Raw genomic sequence first — 18,035 nt, forward strand, 5'->3', positions numbered from 1 at the left:
TAATTAAAAAAAAAAAAAAAATTAGTAGCATTCAAAGATGGAAAGACAATGTAAAAATCTAGATTTCTGGCTTTTTTGGGGGGAGGAAAAGAACCCATACACCTGGCAATACTGGGCTTACATTTCCACATGACAGAGATGACTAAAGAAGTGGCCCGTCTTTTTAGAAAGGGCATAAATTTTGGGGCACCTGGATGGCTCAGTCAGTTAAGTGTCTGACTTTGGCTCAGGTCATGATCTCACAGTCTGTGAGTTTGAGCCCCGTGTCGGGCTCTGTGCTGACAGCTCAGAGCCTGGAGCCTGCTTTGGATTCTGTGTCTCCCTCTCTCTCTGCCCCTCCCCGCTCACACTCTGTCTGTCTCTCCTTCAAAAATAAATAAACATTAAAAAAAAAAAAGGCATGAATTCCTTAGTTTACCTCAGTCTCCACTACTCCACATTGCTACAGAGCACAGCAGCCTACATTACTCCTTCCTGCTGCCTACCTGAATGTGTGACTGTGGAGGCACAGTGGAGGCTACAACGTTTCCCAAATCAGTAAGAACAGTTGCCCGTAGCGTTAACCTTCCCTTCGACCCTTCTCACTAATTCGGAAGGTAAGCAGCCACATCTGTACTGGCACTTTCCCCATCACATCCCTGTGTGGGCAAAGGAGCCCAGCCGTGGGAGCCACGTCTTCCTATAGTCCTGTCCTGTTTGAGATCCAAGGGTCGCCTGAGGTCTGCAACCCCACACCACATAGCCTCTCCATTGCCGAGTGCCCAGCACCAAGCACACGCCGGGAAACACAGTCCTCGACAGCATGAGCTATAGGTCTGCAGCCTAGTTAAAATTCCTGGCTCTGCCACTCAGGAGCGGTGTGATGACCCTAGGCAGACCCTCTGAGCCTGTTCCCTGCTCTGTGAAATCAGGGAAAGCACTTCATCACTATTCCACTGAGTTACTGAGGGAAACAAACAAAATACTGTGTAGCGTATCTATGCACTCAATAAGGGTGGTTACTGCTATCGTCAGACACAGTTGGTGCTCAACAAACATTTGTTAAGCCATGGACCTTCCCATCACCTTTGACTATCCTACCCCCCAGAGAACCAGAGAGCTTTCAAACCCTCCATGCTGTCACCTAGGGTGGGAAAGAGGCACTGGAGTCGTCCCTGGACAGCCTGCCCCCATCAGCCTCTGAGGATGCAGGCTGCTGGGACAGAGACCTGAAGCTGCACAGCTATGCTGGGCACGGTCCTTATCCCTGCTCACAACATCCGCTCAAACCAGCCAACTTTTTACTTTTTTTTTTTTTTAAGTCATTAACATTTCCATATGCCTCCCTTTGAAGTTAAGATATATTTTTTAATTCCATTCCAACCCATATAAATCTCTGCCTTCTCAGATCTCTAAATGCACTGGGTTAGGACCACACATTTTAGCATCTAACGCTCTCTCAGTATTTCATACAGACCCCATGACTCCTCAGAAAAAGTCTAAGTGGCCTCTAAAGGTGACTTAGCACAATGTGTGGCAAGCAGAAGGTATTTCTTAAAGTACACATATGTACATACACGTATACAACAATTCCCTTCTCAGCATAACAATAAATGTTTTTGCATTTAGTTTGCAACAGCAAAGTGCTAAGCAATGTAACAAAATACATGCCATGCCCATTAATACCCATTCCCTTGTGTGCGAAGAGACATGTTTCATGTTAACTAAACTATGAAATGGAATCCTTCCAGTTTTCTTTGGTAATGTTTGAATGTATAATAAATGAAAAGGGACTGAATTAGGTCACTGCCTTGTTTGTTTCCTTAAAAAGCGACTGGTGATGATCTCTGGGCTGCAGCATTTTATCTGCCAACGCTGCAAAATTGGCGGAAAAAACATGATATGTGTTTCCAAAAACAATGGTTTCATGCTAGTTCCTCCTTTCAGTTCTAAAGTATCCATCACTGATTTCAAGAGGCCACAGACCTTGGTCTCGGCTGTCCTTTTCAGGAACCACAACGGCCTCCCATTCACAGCCTGCAGAATGCAGTGGGCCTGGTGGTCACTAGAAGGCACTGGCTGGGAGAGAACCACAGTGGTCATTTTTAGCCTCCCCAAGTAATGGGGAGGAAGTAGAGGTGTTTGGGACCATTCCCGGCATTTATCCAAGCATCCTGTTACTGCTGCCACACCATGACCAGCTGTGACTCCTAAGTGGCACATCAAAACAGCTACAAAATTCACTGTTTTAATGGCAGTCCTAGATGACAGTTCCTCCTCCATGGGGCAGACAACGGTCTCATTGAAGCGGCTCTCCGGGGTGGATGTGGAGCGATGTGTTTGTCTGAACAAACCTCACAGTCCTGCCAGGCAGCTGTCACCTTGCTATGGGGCACATGGACAGTTGTCATCTCCCCCCCACACCACTGCCCTTAGCAATAAGGAAACCTGAATGTGTCTTTGTGAGGAGGGAGTGCTGACCTCTAGCACTGCCGTGAAAGGATTCTGAGCAGAGCCTGAGGTCTCCAAGAGGGAAAATGGCAGGAACATTAGCACGAAGAATAAAGGAACAGAAAACCCCTTACCTCCCACTGAGAGGGAGTGTGTCCCTTCATTAACCGCTTGACATATCACCAGTGAGTGGCAGCCACACATACACATACACGTATACGACACCTCTATCCACCACCCCCACCTCAGCCCCGACCTGCACGGCACTCGCTCTGCACACAGATGCTAACCTAGCTGCTTTGAAAATTGTCTAACGGGACTTTTCAGTTGGCTGGTGGTGAAGGTGGGGGAGAGGAAACATTTGGGGAACTGGAGGGGATGGGAAAGAGTGGGAAGGGCAGCTTCTAAGCATCTACTGACAACAAAATATGAACACACTGACTGAAGGCCCAAAGGCCTTGTGAGCGCTTCCTTTGTAGTTTCTTGCCCAAGTACCCGCAGCACAGCCGGGAGATGTGGGCATCCACCGAAGGATGCTACAAAGCTCTTATTGCAACTGTGATTGCTGCTTATAGAAACCATTTCTCGGGGCGCCTGTGTGGCTCAGTCGGTTAAGCATCCGACTTCAGCTCAGGTCACGATCTCACGGTCCGTGGGTTCGAGCCCCGCGTCAGGCTCTGGGCTGACGGCTCAGAGCCTGGAACCTGCTTCCGATTCTATGTCTCCCTCTCTCTCTGCCCCTCCCCCGTTCATGCTGTATCTCTCTCTGTCTCAAAAATAAATAAACGTTAAAAAAAAAAAAAAAAGAAACCATTTCTCATTTACTGTTGCACAGAGAACACAGAAGCAGACTGTCACAACCCATTGGACTCCTGGCTGGGCCAGTCACAAAGGCCTCAGGAAAGGGGGGAGGGTCCCTTTCATAAACTCTCGTACTAAGGCCAGCCTGACACCTGATAAATCTGTTACTGAAACAGATCCTGGGGACTCAGTAACACTCAGCGTGGGGGGAATAAAGAATAAACCCATAAAGGAAAACTGTGCTGCAAAACCTACACAAAAGAGAACTTTCAGTTCAGACTTGCACCCCAGGAACATGGTAATAATTAAAGCAGCACCAAGTACCAGGTACCTACTTAGGTGAGGACTGTCATGAACTTGTGCCTACCTGGCCTACAAATGACAGAAGGCTTAACCACTAAGGTTAAATTAAACTAAAAGAAAAAAAAATCATCCCCATTTTTAAAATGCATTTCTAGGGGCGCCTGGGTGGCGCAGTCGGTTAAGCGTCCGACTTCAGCCAGGTCACGATCTCGCGGTCCGTGAGTTCGAGCCCCGCGTCAGGCTCTGGGCTGATGGCTCAGAGCCTGGAGCCTGTTTCCGATTCTGTGTCTCCCTCTCTCTCTGCCCCTCCCCCGTTCATGCTCTGTCTCTCTCTGTCCCAAAAATAAATAAAAAACGTTGAGAAAAAAAAAAATTTAAAAAAAAAAAAATGCATTTCTACAGCAGAAATAACATTAGTATGCTCTGATTTGAATTACGACAAAGGTTCACTTTAAGGGGGAAGCCATTTGTAATTCCAGAATCCTTAAGTTACAGAAATTTAATAGCTCCGTGACCTTTGGATTTTTTTTTTTTAAACCATTGTAGTTATTAAGCTTTTGTCCAACTACCTCTACATCCTTGGGAAATAAATTCTCCAGCATTGTGTATGATGGCTCTGATTTGCCATCAGGAAAAGCAAAGTTAACAATCTCTACTGAGCCTCACATTACCCCAGAGCACGCTTTCCCCAGAAGGGTCCCTTGAGAGGCTCAGGTTTCTGAATGGCAAACGCTGCTGTGAGCCCAGCGGGATGATCTTTACGGAGCTGCCAAACCCACTTGCCTTTGTCCCTCTGTGGAATCTACCAGCAAAGGGAGCTTGTGAATTGCTTCCTGGGACTTTCAAGAATCACCCTGCTGGGCTCCTCTTTGCTGCGGCCCCTGTGTGTGTCCTGGGAGGTGCGGAACACAACTCAGCCTTCCCCGCTGCTCTCAGACCTCCAGTCAAGCAGGTGGCCTGCCGGTGCCCACCGCGATGTTGTTGTCTCCTTACCCCTTCACACCCCACAGGCCGACTTCCCGTGTGGCCTTCGAGGTCTAGCTCCCATGGCATCTCTTCCACGGAAGCCTTTCCCTTTAGACCACCCGCCTCCACTGAATGGGATCCAGCCTTTATCTGTACCCCTTCAATGGCACAACACTTTCTATAGCAGGGGGGGTTTCAGACAACACCTTTTCTCCCTTACTGGACAGCCCCACACACTTCTTGAGCTCCAAATCCTCACCCGACTCCCCGTCCCAAGCCAGCAGGGCTGCATGCTCAGTGCCTACTCAGTAAGCACCTAAGGGAACTTCCCCAGAGCTCTGTTTCTGCCTGTGGGGAGGGCGGCAGGGGTCCATAGACCTTGCCGGAGCAGGCGCTGGGATGGCAGTCTCCCATCCTTCATGCTAAGGCTCTCCAGATTTCCCACCTTCCTTCGCTGCCCTTCGGACAGGGCAGCACACAGCAGGACGGTCATGGCCACAGCCCTGTCCCTAACACAATCCGCAGCCTCAGGCCTGGCCTTCCAGACACAAGGGGAGAAAAAGCGCCTTTCCTCAGCCAGAAAGCCATCCTCAGGTACACACAGCTGGAGGCCTGAAAGAGACAGGGAGATCTGCACGGTGCCAACAAGGATAAAATATCCGCAGCATCAGGGCAAGGCATAAAAGCCACTGCTATATGTGCACCAAGGACAGAAAAGGTGACTGCGGGAGGGGGCAGTCTGTCACAGGCTTTGATTGTGTCTTGCAATTCCAGGCCGGAACGCTAGAGGGCAGACCCAACTCCAGCGGGCCAGGTGGGCTGCAAGCACTCTCTGGCCTGGGTCTTGAGAAGACCACTCGGCTGACCGATCCGGGACCAGGCTGGGGAGGCCTGAGCGCGGCTGAGGAAAATCACTGACCACTCGCCAGTGCTGGGGTAGCAATGAGAGGGAGACACTTGACTTCCCAATGGAGAGTATCCTGTCCTTGGCTCTGCAGCTCCTTGGGTGGCTCTCTTCTAGACATTGTGCGATTCCCTTACTTCAAGCCCCCAGCCTGTGAGAGCCTCACTGCCCAGCCTGCTGTGGACAGCAAACTCCAGAGGGCAGGGACCATGTGTGTCTCCCCTACTCACCATCACAACCTCACACAGCATCTGGTGCACACAACAGGTGTCCAACAATGACCTGTTGAATGACACCTCAGCGGTAAAACAACTGATTTTTGGTTTGGAATCATGAGAGGTAGCACACTTTGAACACAGAGTACAAACAGCAAATGAGCCTCTCCACTCCAGGATTTATGTATTAAGGGTCAGGGTGGGCATATAAAATCTCCAAATCAAAATCGAAAGGTGCCTTCTTAGGGGGCTACCATTTCTCAGAAAAAAATTAGCCAGGAAAACCTCTGTTGTGATTTTTGTCATTAGGATGAATACGTATTATTTCTCTGAATCCCCAAGTCACTGATGTGTACAGATTCAGGGAGGACCCACAGTTCCGATGACAACAGCAGTTTTTTTTTTTTAATTTTTTTTTAACGTTTTTATTTATTTTTGAGACAGAGAGAGATACAGCATGAACGGGGGAGGGGCAGAGAGAGAGGGAGACACAGAATCGGAAGCAGGTTCCAGGCTCTGAGCCGTCAGCCCAGAGCCCGACGCGGGGCTCGAACTCATGGACTGCGAGATCGTGACCTGAGCTGAAGTCGGACGCTTAACCGACTGAGCCACCCAGGCGCCCCGACGACAGCAGTTTTAAAGCAGCTTGTTCTCATGAGATCGGGCCACAGTGGTGAGAAAGCCCACAGCAGAAAAGTGTGCCAGTAAGTCCTAGACCATTTTCTGGCATGTGTACGTACACACACACACACACACCAGAACATGAAAACAAAGACACAACCACTGAAGTGACTGTTCCAGCAAGCGTACAACTAACGGCCTCTTCATCTGCTTTTCAGTAACTGGGTCAGAATCTGAACTTGTCTCTCTTGCCTTCCTTTTTCTAAAAGAAAACATTCCCTGACCAAAATATGGAATTCATCTGTATTGTAATCCCAAGTGGAGAGCAGACTCATTTCCTCTTGATCTGTGTCTCACTCACGCCTACTCACTCTTGTTTCTCATGGACAATGAATGGAAACACTCCCCTGTAGGAATCTCAGCCGCCCTCTTTGAAACAGATGTTTTGGAAACCCCTGACAAGCTGCCTGTCACTGCGAGGCAGATCACACACTTTCACAGCCAGTCGGGTCCAATGCCTCTGCACACCCCGCTCCGACATGAGCTGCAAGACCTCAGATATCTGTTCCATGAGATCAGTTCTAGAACTCTGCAGGTTAGCAACTCTTCCTTCAGGTCCCCTTTCACCAACATTCCCCATCAGGAGGATACTTCTAAGGCCCTACTTCAGCAAAGTCATTGTCACGGGCTACAGAATCTAGGGTGGGGCTTCTCGGGAATGCCTCTGTAAGGATCTAGTATGGTCAAACCCTTCAATGAAAACATTACTTTCAGGAAGTGAGCCAGGCACTTGGGAAAGAAAATGAACTTTTGTAAGCCACCAGGGCACTGTTCATAAATTTCTGCTAGGCAAACAGGGCCCTCGTGGCTTTAAAGAGTTATTGCTCAATACTTCCTAAGCACCCACATAAGTTCATGTTTCTCCCTGAGGGCCTTGCTTGCTCCAGGAGAGAAATGCACTACAAGTTTTCGTCTTGCTTAAAATTGGTGTGCTGCATGGAGGCAGATCATTCGAGCCACCTGGATGTGCTGTGAAATAGTTTCTCAAACAGTTCCAGCTTTTCCAAATGCACCTATAAAAACAAAACTAAATGCCCGTTAAATTCACTCTTTAGGGGACCTACTTTGCTCCAACAGAGTCAACTGACCAGAGAGAAGTTTCAGCAGAATCGAACACACTTGCTCGAACAATCTGGTTATTGGCCACCGCAAGGAGTAAGGTCATGCACGTGTGGAAGGCCTTGAATTAAGCCAAGAGCAGACCGCCCCCCCTCCAAAAGAGACACCTCCTCACCCAGCTTTTGCTAAAAGGATGAACTGGAGAAACTAAGAAATCTGAGAAAAGCACCCAGTATTTAAAAACTGAAAACTGGTGAAATGTTATTCCCCTCTGCCTTAGTAATGGGCTTTGTCAGGTCTGATTTCTACTGCACCAATAAAACTTTGCATGACTGTCTGTGAGCCATTAAATCCAGGCACAAACATACTTATGCAGCTACACACGTCTGCTTAGTATTAGTACACACTATTAGCTCCTTTTCTCTACGTTCTTTTTTCTATCAAAGAGGATTATTTGCATGTAGAACTAAATTTCCACTCTCTATGGAGTAAACTTTGAATAGAACGCCCCACAGATGGAATTGTGATAAGAAAGACGTTTTCTCACACTAGGTATCCTGAGGCACTCCATTCACCAAACCCATTAGGAGGGGGAAAAAATATCCCTACATGCATACACATACACACACACAAAGAGAAAGACAATATAGTAGAATATTTAAGGAGATGAACTCTACCCTAAGGAACCCATCCCCAGTTCCACCACTTTATCAGCTGTGTCACCTTGGGCAAATTCATCTCTGAGCCTCAGCTTACCCATGTGTGAAATGGGGATAACAGGACCTACATTTCCTAGCACGGATGACGCATCTTGAGGCACGGTGTCCAGCAAATGGAAAGCTCTCAATAAACGGTTGCTTTTATCACATGATTCTTGCTCACCTCAACTCCAGGACTCGCCTGTGCTTACTTAAGAACAACACAATGTGCAAGTCACCTGCACTTATGGACCAGAACTAGCCTCTTGTTCACCTTGCCACTTAGAGGTCACAGTCCACATGTTCTGTTTATACTGATGAAGGGTTCCCTGATGACATAGTAGTTACCCAGAAATATCTATTTGTTTAGTTCTTTGCCTTTGCTGCTTCCAAACGTCTGTGGATTGATCTATGTGGATCCCAGAAATGTAATCGTTATTTGCTTGGCTAAAGAGGCTTCTCTCTGTGTTTGTTTTTACTAGAAGTCAGTCCTCTGAACCTGTGGTTTGCAAACTTTCTTTCTGAGCATGGAACACTATTTATCAAACAGAATCTGACACACAACCCCAGTTGTGTATATGAAACAGATAAAAGCAGAGTCATGCTGCTGATAAAATCAGGGGTTGACAAGGGCCACCTTGCTGCCATGACCACCATCACCTCCAGGGAGCCCCTAGAATGCCCCTACATATACTGTAGCACTCTGTGGAAGACGCTCAGAAAAACATGGATCTAAACCACTCTTCTGATTTGGATCACAGGCCACGTGGCCTGAACTTGAGTCTCATTGGTGAGCTCCTGCCTTTCATCTCCTAGCTCCGTCAGGAACAACAAACTCGGAGACCCACAAAACCACGATCTCTTGCTTACTCAACGTTCCAAACATGGCCGTGGTCTGTGCAGATACACAGATTCTTATTGTCTTTGTTTTACTGACTGTACACTGAGTTACAGCAACTCCCCAGAAGAACTGCCTTAGGACTCCAGTGTGCACATGGCCGTGCCAACCAGTATGCACCATGTCTGGTATCGTTATTACTGGGTTCTGGAGGAGCCGTGTTCCACTTACAGTTTTTTGCACCCTTTAGCCCATGACATACAAACCAAGGTCAATCCAGTCTAGCAAGGACTCAAAAAATGTTTGAAAAATCTTCAGTAAACATGCCACTCTCATGGTAAAATACATACCTTTAGAGTACTTATGAAGTACCACAACACGAAATGTTACAGGGACGAAAATATCAGGGAGAAATTCAGCGTAGGGGACTCAGAATGCCGAAGCAGCTGGAGAAAGTCATCACTTCAGAAAGCGCCAAGACCAGGAAGCAGGCCCCTCCTCCTCAGTTTAACTGCTGCTCAGCGGAAGCAAGACAGAGATTTAACTGTGGGAAGGCAAGAGGTAGAGGGAGACTTGCTCAGGGTGGTCTGAGGGAGACTGGCCAGGAGTGATGGGGCTGGAGCCAACCAACAAAAGATCCCAACCAATAGTGAGGGAAATATTTCCTCCACAGAAAAAGCCACTCCATCTCCCAAGGGGGCGGCTGGAAGACTCCCAGCCTGAGTCATTCGGAAACATATTTTACAAACCACTCCAGAGTATCCCGGGGGGGGGAATGATCAGGCCATGATGGAGGAAGAGGCTTCATGACCAAGTGGGTCTTTTCCAGCTCCAACTCCCATGATTCCCAGAACCTTCTGCTTCTTCCCAACTCACTGTGGCCAGCATGGCTATAGCATGACTGTCACAATCCTCCCATGTGAGCACGTTAAGGCCCGAGCCTAGCTACTGAGGTGGCTCCGCCTGAGGCCTCCCAGCTGCAGTAACGAGCCTCCAGTCCTGGCTACCATGTAAATCGCCCCACCTGGCCCCAGGGCACTAAAAACAAGGTGAATGTAGTACCTAGAGGACTAGAGCTACCAGGCCCGGGGGCACTCAGCAATCAGGCCTCAGTGAGGGACACCTCCCGGGGCCTCTCACATTTCCACATCTCAGTGGGGCCTTCTGACATCTGCTAATCAGATTTGCTCCTAGGAGCCGGTAGTAATTAAACCTGCCGTATGGCTGGAACGCTGGCAAGGTCTCACATCCCCGCAGCTGGCCGGCGAGTGGAACAGATGGGCCGCATCCGAAGCTGTGTCTGCTTGAATCTAATCATGAGGCTGAAAGAATGAGCCCTAAGTGACCCTGGTCACCTCAGAGATAGCTGTCAGACAGGCCTCGGGAGCTTGTCACTGACAGCAGGGGAGAAGGCTGTAAGTCCTCCATCAGTTCCTCTAACGTTCTTCCAGAGGGAGTGTTAGCACCACCCGCACTGGGTCACTCACGCCGGGCCTGGAGGCCATTTTCTGGTGCCATTAATCATGTGCCAAACACATTTTTTTCTTGTTAACTATTCACTCGACTCGGGTTTCTAGAAAATCCCTGTCCGTAAATTTCATTTGCAGCTAGGAAAGCCTCACAGAAAGTATCTGATTAGATAAACACCCACATTTTTTGTCTTGTTTCAGTTTTTACTTGGGTGCTACTGCTCATGTCACAGTATCTCTGTTAATGACTGCTGTGTAACAAAGCTTCTCAAGATTCAGTGGCTTAAAACAGTGATTTCTTATGTCCCACAATTCCACGTGTCGGCTAGGCAGCTCCCTCTGTTGGTTTTGTCCAGGCTCACTGCTCTCAGCTGGGTCAGCTAGGCTGGGACACCCACTAAGGCTTCATTCATACATCTGGTGGTCAATACTGCCTGCCGATGGGGGCAGGTCTCCTCCACATGCCTCTCTCTCATCCTCAAGTGGGGTGGACTAGCTTCCTTACATGGAAGTCCCAAGGCAGAGTCCCAAAAGGGCAAAAGCAGAAGCTGCCAGACCTCTCGAGGTCTAAGCTCTGGAACTCACATAATACTTGTGCTGCATCGATCACACCAAGCGAGCCAGAAGGCCCGTCCAGGCTCAAGGAGTAGGGAAATAGGGCTGCAGTTCTGGATGAGAAGAGCAAAAAAGGATCTGTGACGGTTTCACATCTACCCCATGTCCACATCTCCCCCAGTGTGTCAGAGTGACGTGAGTTCTGAGCAATGGTCACAGGCGCTCTTACACCAAAGGGGTCTCGGGACAAACGCCAAATCCTATATCCCACCTTTGAAAGGCTGCTATGCATATTAGCAGGTTAATGTCTCTGAAAAGTGACACAATAAAAATAAATCCTGTTTCATAATGAACAAGTTTTTTTTTTTTTTTCAAGTTTTTATTTATTTTGAGGGAGACAGAGACAGCCCAAGTGGGGGACGGGCAGGGAGAGAGAGAGAATCCCAAGCAGACTCCGCACTGCCAGAGCAGAGCCCAACACGGGGCTCAAACCCACAAACTGTGAGATGGTGACCTGAGCCGAAACCAAGAGTCAGACACTTAACCGACTGAGCCACCCAGGTGCCCTTAAACAAGTAAGTTTAAAGAAGCCAAAGAAGACTACTTTCCTGTAACGCTATTTTGGAAAGCTTGACCATGAATTCTGAATTTTGGGAATAGGTCTTGTTTCGCATGCTTTGCTCTTGATGACCTGTGAAACAAGCCAGAAATGTCACATCTTCTAATATGGAAGTGGTACACAGTACCGTGAGTACTGAGTTGGGGTTATAAAACTAAAAGTCATCACAGTTATCTGTTAGGTAATTAGAGGTGAGGAAACTTCCACTCAAAATCATCTTGATTAGCCGTAGAAAACCTTCCTAAAAGTTGTATGCACAAAGGTGTGGAGGCTTTTTCTTCACTTTTTGAGCATTGATATTAGTCTTGTTTCCTACAGAATGGACATGAACATTCACTATGACTAAATTTCACAAGTTTAAAAACTCAGTGAAAACAGCATAACCAATAGCAGAGCGGGAGGCCAAAGGCTATTCTTCCACAGAAGCTGATTAACCACTAATGAACAACTCTATCTCTTATCTGCCCATTGGTCACCAACCCGTATCCTCTCATAAATTTGTACCCTCTCGTACAAGTTTCTGTTCAACTAGAAAGAAAAAGCTCATTCATCCTCAGGACGTTCTCCACTGGCAGCTTTCAACAGTGATAATATGGAAAAAAATGATCCAGTGCTCTGGTCATGAGACCATAATGGTTCAAACAGTGAGTGAAGACTCACATGGGCCGGGCCAAGTCAAATCACGGTTTAGAGCTGCTGAGATGTGTGCGCTCAAAAGACCAGGAATGACAAGAGCAGTCTTCTCAAATTCAAGGACCAGACCCCCCGCACAGTCCCTGCCCGTGGAGTAGAGTACAGTGCACAGTGAAGGCACAGTGCAATGCTGGATACTACACATAAAACTGAAAAAATATCCTATTTACCTTTGTATTTTCTCTTGTATTGGGGAGAGGGACTCACAAGGAGTAGAGAGAATAATCTATGCATCTGGCTACTGGAACAGTTTCTTAGAACTGATTATTCTTACATTCATTCACTAAAGGACAGTGATTCACCCAAAGATACAGAGCTGTCAGGAGTCAGTTTACTACACTGGATTCAAGACATCTCCGTCTTTCTTTCTTTGGCATTGAAAACTTTTAAGTCTTTATCTTCTGCTGTGAAATCATCGGGGAAAACATCTCCTGGAAGCCTGAATGCCGTTTCAAAGGATGGGATAAAAGTGGATCTACAGAGAAACAGGGGAATTCCATGGGAAAAAAACACCCCATGAGTGATGAAAGAGGAAGCAGAAATTCCTACGGGAGAAAGAATCGTGAGCACACTGGTCAGCCTAAGAAATAAACAAGGTGACTGGCTGAGGGAGTTCTCTACAGCACAGCCACTGGGGGGGGCCTTTTTGAGAGTGGATGAACTACATGCAATTTTGAATTTAAGCAGCAAGAGGTCAGCGCAAGGATCCGGTGAGATAGTAATGGACCAACTTCCTCTGGGATCCTAGAGATGTGTGTGGGAGTCAGTTTTAGCTCCTGCTCCCAATTCACCCTGAGAAACAGTCCCAGGACCTAGACACCATATCGAGTGGTCTTTCCCTCTACCAAGGTAGCTAGCTACTCCATTAGAACCAAAAGACAAAAATAACAACTAAAGGTATTCAGCTGCTTATTGTAATATGGGAGAAAACCCGCGGCCAGCTTACAACTGGCTTCCCTTTCTCAACCCAACTGGTTTCCCTCTCATTCTAAGAGCAGATGCGCTCCTGAAGCATGGCCAAAAGCACCACCACACTATTTCTAGGACACAACTAGAGCAGAGAAGGGAGGAAATTAGGAAAATATAAGCACAAAGATTTCTATATTCTATTATGTACAGCTAGATATTTCCAGAAATGTAGAACACTTCGGCTTGTCAGAATGATAGAAAATACATGGCAAAAAGAGGCTAAGTAGTATATATACTTGTATAATACTGATTACCTGCATGAAGATTGTTGATTTCCCCTTCGACAAGGCACTCACAGGCCATGGAGGATCACTGATCAGCCACTGAGCACAAAATGTTGGTTGCACTACCAAAAAGGCTTCATCTGTGGAACTTTGAACCCCACACAGGTTGTAAAAGCTCCATTCATCACCCTAAGTTATTTCTGTGATAGCAGGATGTTGGCTGGGAAAAAATGAAATGGACAGAAATGATTTGGTTGTAAATGCCATCTGCCTTCTGACGGTGTGGGAGAGACCGTAAAGGCAGTGGCAAGGCCCTTGGGACTTTGACCAGCTGACTTCTTCTGCCTGTATTTCCAGGCTCACTGATTTCTCACTCCGTCATGTAGTGCACACAGCCCCAGCAACCACTCCCTGCTCCCTGACCACACACCATATTCCCAGCCCCCTTGCCTCTGTCCACACTCATCCCCATTTGGATGCCATTCTCTGCCTTCATCCCTTAGTGAAACCTAGTCATCTATAAGGCCCAAGTCAAATGTCACAGCTCTGGGATGCCCTCTCCGAATGGCAGAATTAGTTGTTCCTTCCTCTGTCCCCAATATAATCAGTTCATCACTGAAGCAGTGACTTCTCTGCTGGTCTTCTCATGGCTGGATTGGGAACTCTTGAAGGACAGGGACACTCTCCTACTCTTCACTGCTTCACCATCACACAATAGGTCCGAATGACTAGGTATCTGGTGGCTTCAAGATCTTATGCACTCATCCTCTAAATGACACTCAAGAACAGCCAGCAGGATATTAGACTGTATTTTCCATTTTAAGATGTGTCCTCAAGACTGCTGTGTAACAGAGAGGAATAAAAAAATAATAGAGAAGGGCTCTTTTTAAGGTGCACTAACGGCTTGGACGCCACCTTCTTTCCTTCCCCAGGAATTTCCCAAAGTAATGTAGGTGGCTCTGTTCAGACTTGGCTGGCTACAGATTTCCGTCAGAATTTTGTTTTCTTCCAGATCTGAGTGCATGGAAAAAAAATCGTAATTTCCTTGTGGGCCTGGTTATAATTCTATAGGCTGATTAGCAATGAGCAAACTTCAGGCCTGTACAATCCAGTTGTTCCATTTGTTACTGTAATGGCTGTTCCGTGTTTGTTACTGAGGCATGATATGTCATTTTAGGATCAACACCTAGACACCTCTCCAAGACTGACTCTACAATCTCTTCCCCGTTTCAGTTTCAATGGTATCAAATTCTCATTATATTAAATTCACTTCAACATCTACCAGACACTGATGTAATTTACACTCTACTAGCAGTCTCTGTATGTGCTTTGTTTCTGACCACCTGAGACGTCCCCCTCAAGTGAACTTATCTATCAATGTTAAAAATACTAAAGCAGGGGCGCCTGGGTGGCTCAGTCAGTTGAGCATCCGACTTCGGCTCAGGTCATGATCTCATGGTCTGTGGGTTTTGAGCCCCGCGTCGGGCTCTGTGCTGACAGCTCAGAGCCTGGAGTCTGCTTCGATCCTGTGTCTTCCTCTCTCTCTGCCTCTCCCCCACTCTCACTTTGTCTCATTCTGTCTCTCAAAAATAAAAAAATGTAAAAAAAATTGAAAAAAAAAATTTTTAAATACTAAAGCAGTATACTCAGTAGGCACCATCAGTGCCCCGTGTTTATCCCTCAGCTCCCTGTTCCCACACGTGCTTACAGCAAGCACCCATGATAACCACCCAAGCACAGAGCAGGCTTTAACTGCTGGCCTCAAGAGCAGTCAGCGACGGATGTGAGGTGGAGACGGCCAATCCCAGCTGGCTGGCCCCTCCGATGGTCTGGTTCTGAAGAATGCCTCCTAGAATTCACCAGGGATTCAGCCCCAGGTGCCCACAGCAGTATCTTGTTCAAGGTCATCCCTTTATTACCCTTCTTCTCCTCCCTAGTTCACATACCTATTCCCTTAATGATGCTTTCCAGGATTACCTCCCTAACAACCTTGAATCCTGTCACAGAATCTGGTCTGGGGGAAGTCAATCTAAAAAAAAAATACCAACACTGAAGCAACCTGATACCAATAAAGGAAGGCAGACCACAGGGACACCCCACCTTCAAGTGTAGTAAATATTCACAGTAAATAAAACACTGTCATGGCTTATTTGTGCTGAAGAACCTTTCCGTGTCATAGTCATAATGAGCCTGACAGCCTCAGGAAGCGAAGAGAGCGATCTTAAATCTCTGGGAATTAGTGTGTTATATGTGTTCTAAAAACGGATTGGATTTCAGTGGCTGTTTCCAACTTCCATGGCATTAAATTTCCTTTTATTCTTCCCGGCACCATATTTCCAATAAGCCCTGAAAAAACACACCCCTGGGGAAGGATATTTTGCTATCTTAATAAAGTCTTTCAATCCTTAGGAGACAATTCACCATATTTCATTCTCAAAAATATTAATTTTACTCCTCCAAAGAATCTTATGAAAATATTTGTATTTCTTGCCTGAGTTCCCTGGGAGGTGAAGTTGAAAAGCTAGCTAATACAGGATAATTCCAATATTACAAAAAAACAATACATATTGCAATATGGAAATACTTAATATCCAAAGAAAAAATGTCAAGCCCTCAAATCAAAAGCCTTTTAGCTGGAAAGTAATGTCCAGGGGCTCTCATTTGACTAATATGTATTACATATTATGTGAGGCATACTTTGCTTTAAAACAAATAAGTAGGTACAGAATTCAAGTTTCTACAAAAGGTAAATTCATGGATAAGGATTCACTTTACATTAAAAATTCACAAATATTCCATTAAAATACCATGCCTTGCAAAATACCAATTTTATTTTAGAGAAGCCTGATTAATTTTTATTTTAAATAATATATAAAATAATATTTAAAATATACATTTACCTTTTAAGACCATATCTAATTGGAAAACCACACATTCACTGCTTCTAGGAGTCCAGCCTGGACCAGGGGCAGGAAGAACAGGGGTGCAGATGAAGCATTATGAAGGAGGCAGAACAGACAGGTCTTCATAGAACCCATGGGATGTGGGCAATGAGGGAAAGAGGGATCTCAAGATGCTGCCCCGGTGTCTGGTTTGGTGGATGGACTAGATGTCTTTAGTAGGAGCGAGAATTCAGGCCATAGAGCCAGTCAGAGAGAAGGAATAGGGTCATTTTGGGGCATGACGTATTGTAAATGCCAGTGGGACACCAAGGGCAGATCTACCGTGAGGAGGTGGCTATATGGGCCTGCAGCCTGGAGCAGTTATTTGGTCTGGGGAGGTCTGGCCCATGAGTGGCAGCTGAAGTCATGGGGTGGGCTACGTAATTTGGAGAATGCAAGGAGAAGAAGGAAAGAAGTGGGGAGAGGACTTCCTGGAAACAATGATAAGGAAGAGGTAAAGGAAGTCAGCCAAGCGGTCTGAGAAGAAATGCTGGAGGGAAGCAGGTACAAATCACTTCATGGGTCAGTGAATACTCTATTATAAGCCAGCATTTTGTGTTTATTGTTATTATTTTGTCAACATGAGCTACACCACATGTACCCTGGACAGGCAGAGGGGAAGGAGAAGTACCAGGGTAGGAGGCAGGGTGATGACTGGAGTGCCCACAAGGTCTGGTGCTCACTGGCTAGAGCTGACTTTCCAGATGCTAACAGTCACAACCAAGTACTCACACGAGAACCTCCAGGTGTGTTCTCTTCAACAATTCCACACCTGATTTTACCTCAAATACAGGACAATTTTGTATGCAATTAACCATACCTGAGAAGACAGTATGTGCAAAGTTATGCATCTCAATAAACCTTTCTAGGAAAATGGGTCAACATCATAAACATCACAAGTCACAAATGACAATTTCACCTGAAAAGAAGGACATAATCACAAAAAAGAAAATACAAGCAGGTACTGTGTTCCTGAAAAACATCCAACTTCATTAGTAATAAAAATGGTAAAAATTAAAATGAGGTGCCATTCTTACTTTCTAAACTGGCAACAATGTGGGTCCTTAGGGATCCTTACAGTGGGCTTAAAACAAGCACTGTCTTTTACTGCCACTGAAAGCCCAACTTTCTGGAACACATTTTTAAAACTGAACAAATGTCTATAAAAGGACATTCAAGGTTTATATTCAAGGATTTTAAAAAACCAGAAAACCTAAATATTAAAAATAAAAGGTTACAATGATTTAAATATATACCACAGATACAATATTCAACCAGTGAAATGCTTTCTTTTAACAAGAAACTTCTAATAATACAAGGAAATGAATATAACATCGTATTAAACAAAAAAGTAACTGACTGCAAAGTTGTATACAGAGTAAGCACTCAACTATGTAAAGAAAAGAACATACAAAAAGCGATGCGCCTGGGTGGCTCAGTCAGTTAAGCATCCTTGATCATGATCTCACAGTTCAAGCCCCACGGTGGGCTCTGTGCTGACAACGCGGAGCCTGCTTAGGATTCTCTCTCTGCCCCTCCCTCCACCCCTCTCTCAAAACAAAAAAATAAACTTCAAAAACAAAATGTACAAAAAGAGACACTCTTAGGAGTCTGGCCAGTAGATTGGAAGTGGTGACTTCCAAGGAGACTGATTTTTTTCTCCTGCATG

The 18,035-nt window shown here is 46.1% G+C and overlaps 1 protein-coding gene across 10 annotated transcripts in view; it reads right to left on the minus strand.

The window, feature by feature from the left end:
* The window catches only part of LHFPL2 (LHFPL tetraspan subfamily member 2), a 178,049-nt gene that overhangs the window by 59,633 nt on the left and 100,381 nt on the right, over positions 1–18,035 (minus strand). Inside the window, exon 1 of one of the 10 annotated variants that reach the window (XM_030323619.1) lies at positions 9,246–9,539. The exons of the other annotated variants lie outside the window; for them this stretch is intronic. The gene's annotated coding sequence lies outside the window, so the exon portion shown is untranslated. Of the gene's footprint in view, positions 1–9,245; positions 9,540–18,035 lie in introns of those variants that run through there. 10 annotated transcript variants of the gene reach the window in all.

The sequence above is a fragment of the Lynx canadensis genome, chromosome A1, assembly GCF_007474595.2.
Source record: "Lynx canadensis isolate LIC74 chromosome A1, mLynCan4.pri.v2, whole genome shotgun sequence".
In the NCBI taxonomy this organism is placed as follows: domain Eukaryota; kingdom Metazoa; phylum Chordata; class Mammalia; order Carnivora; family Felidae; genus Lynx; species Lynx canadensis.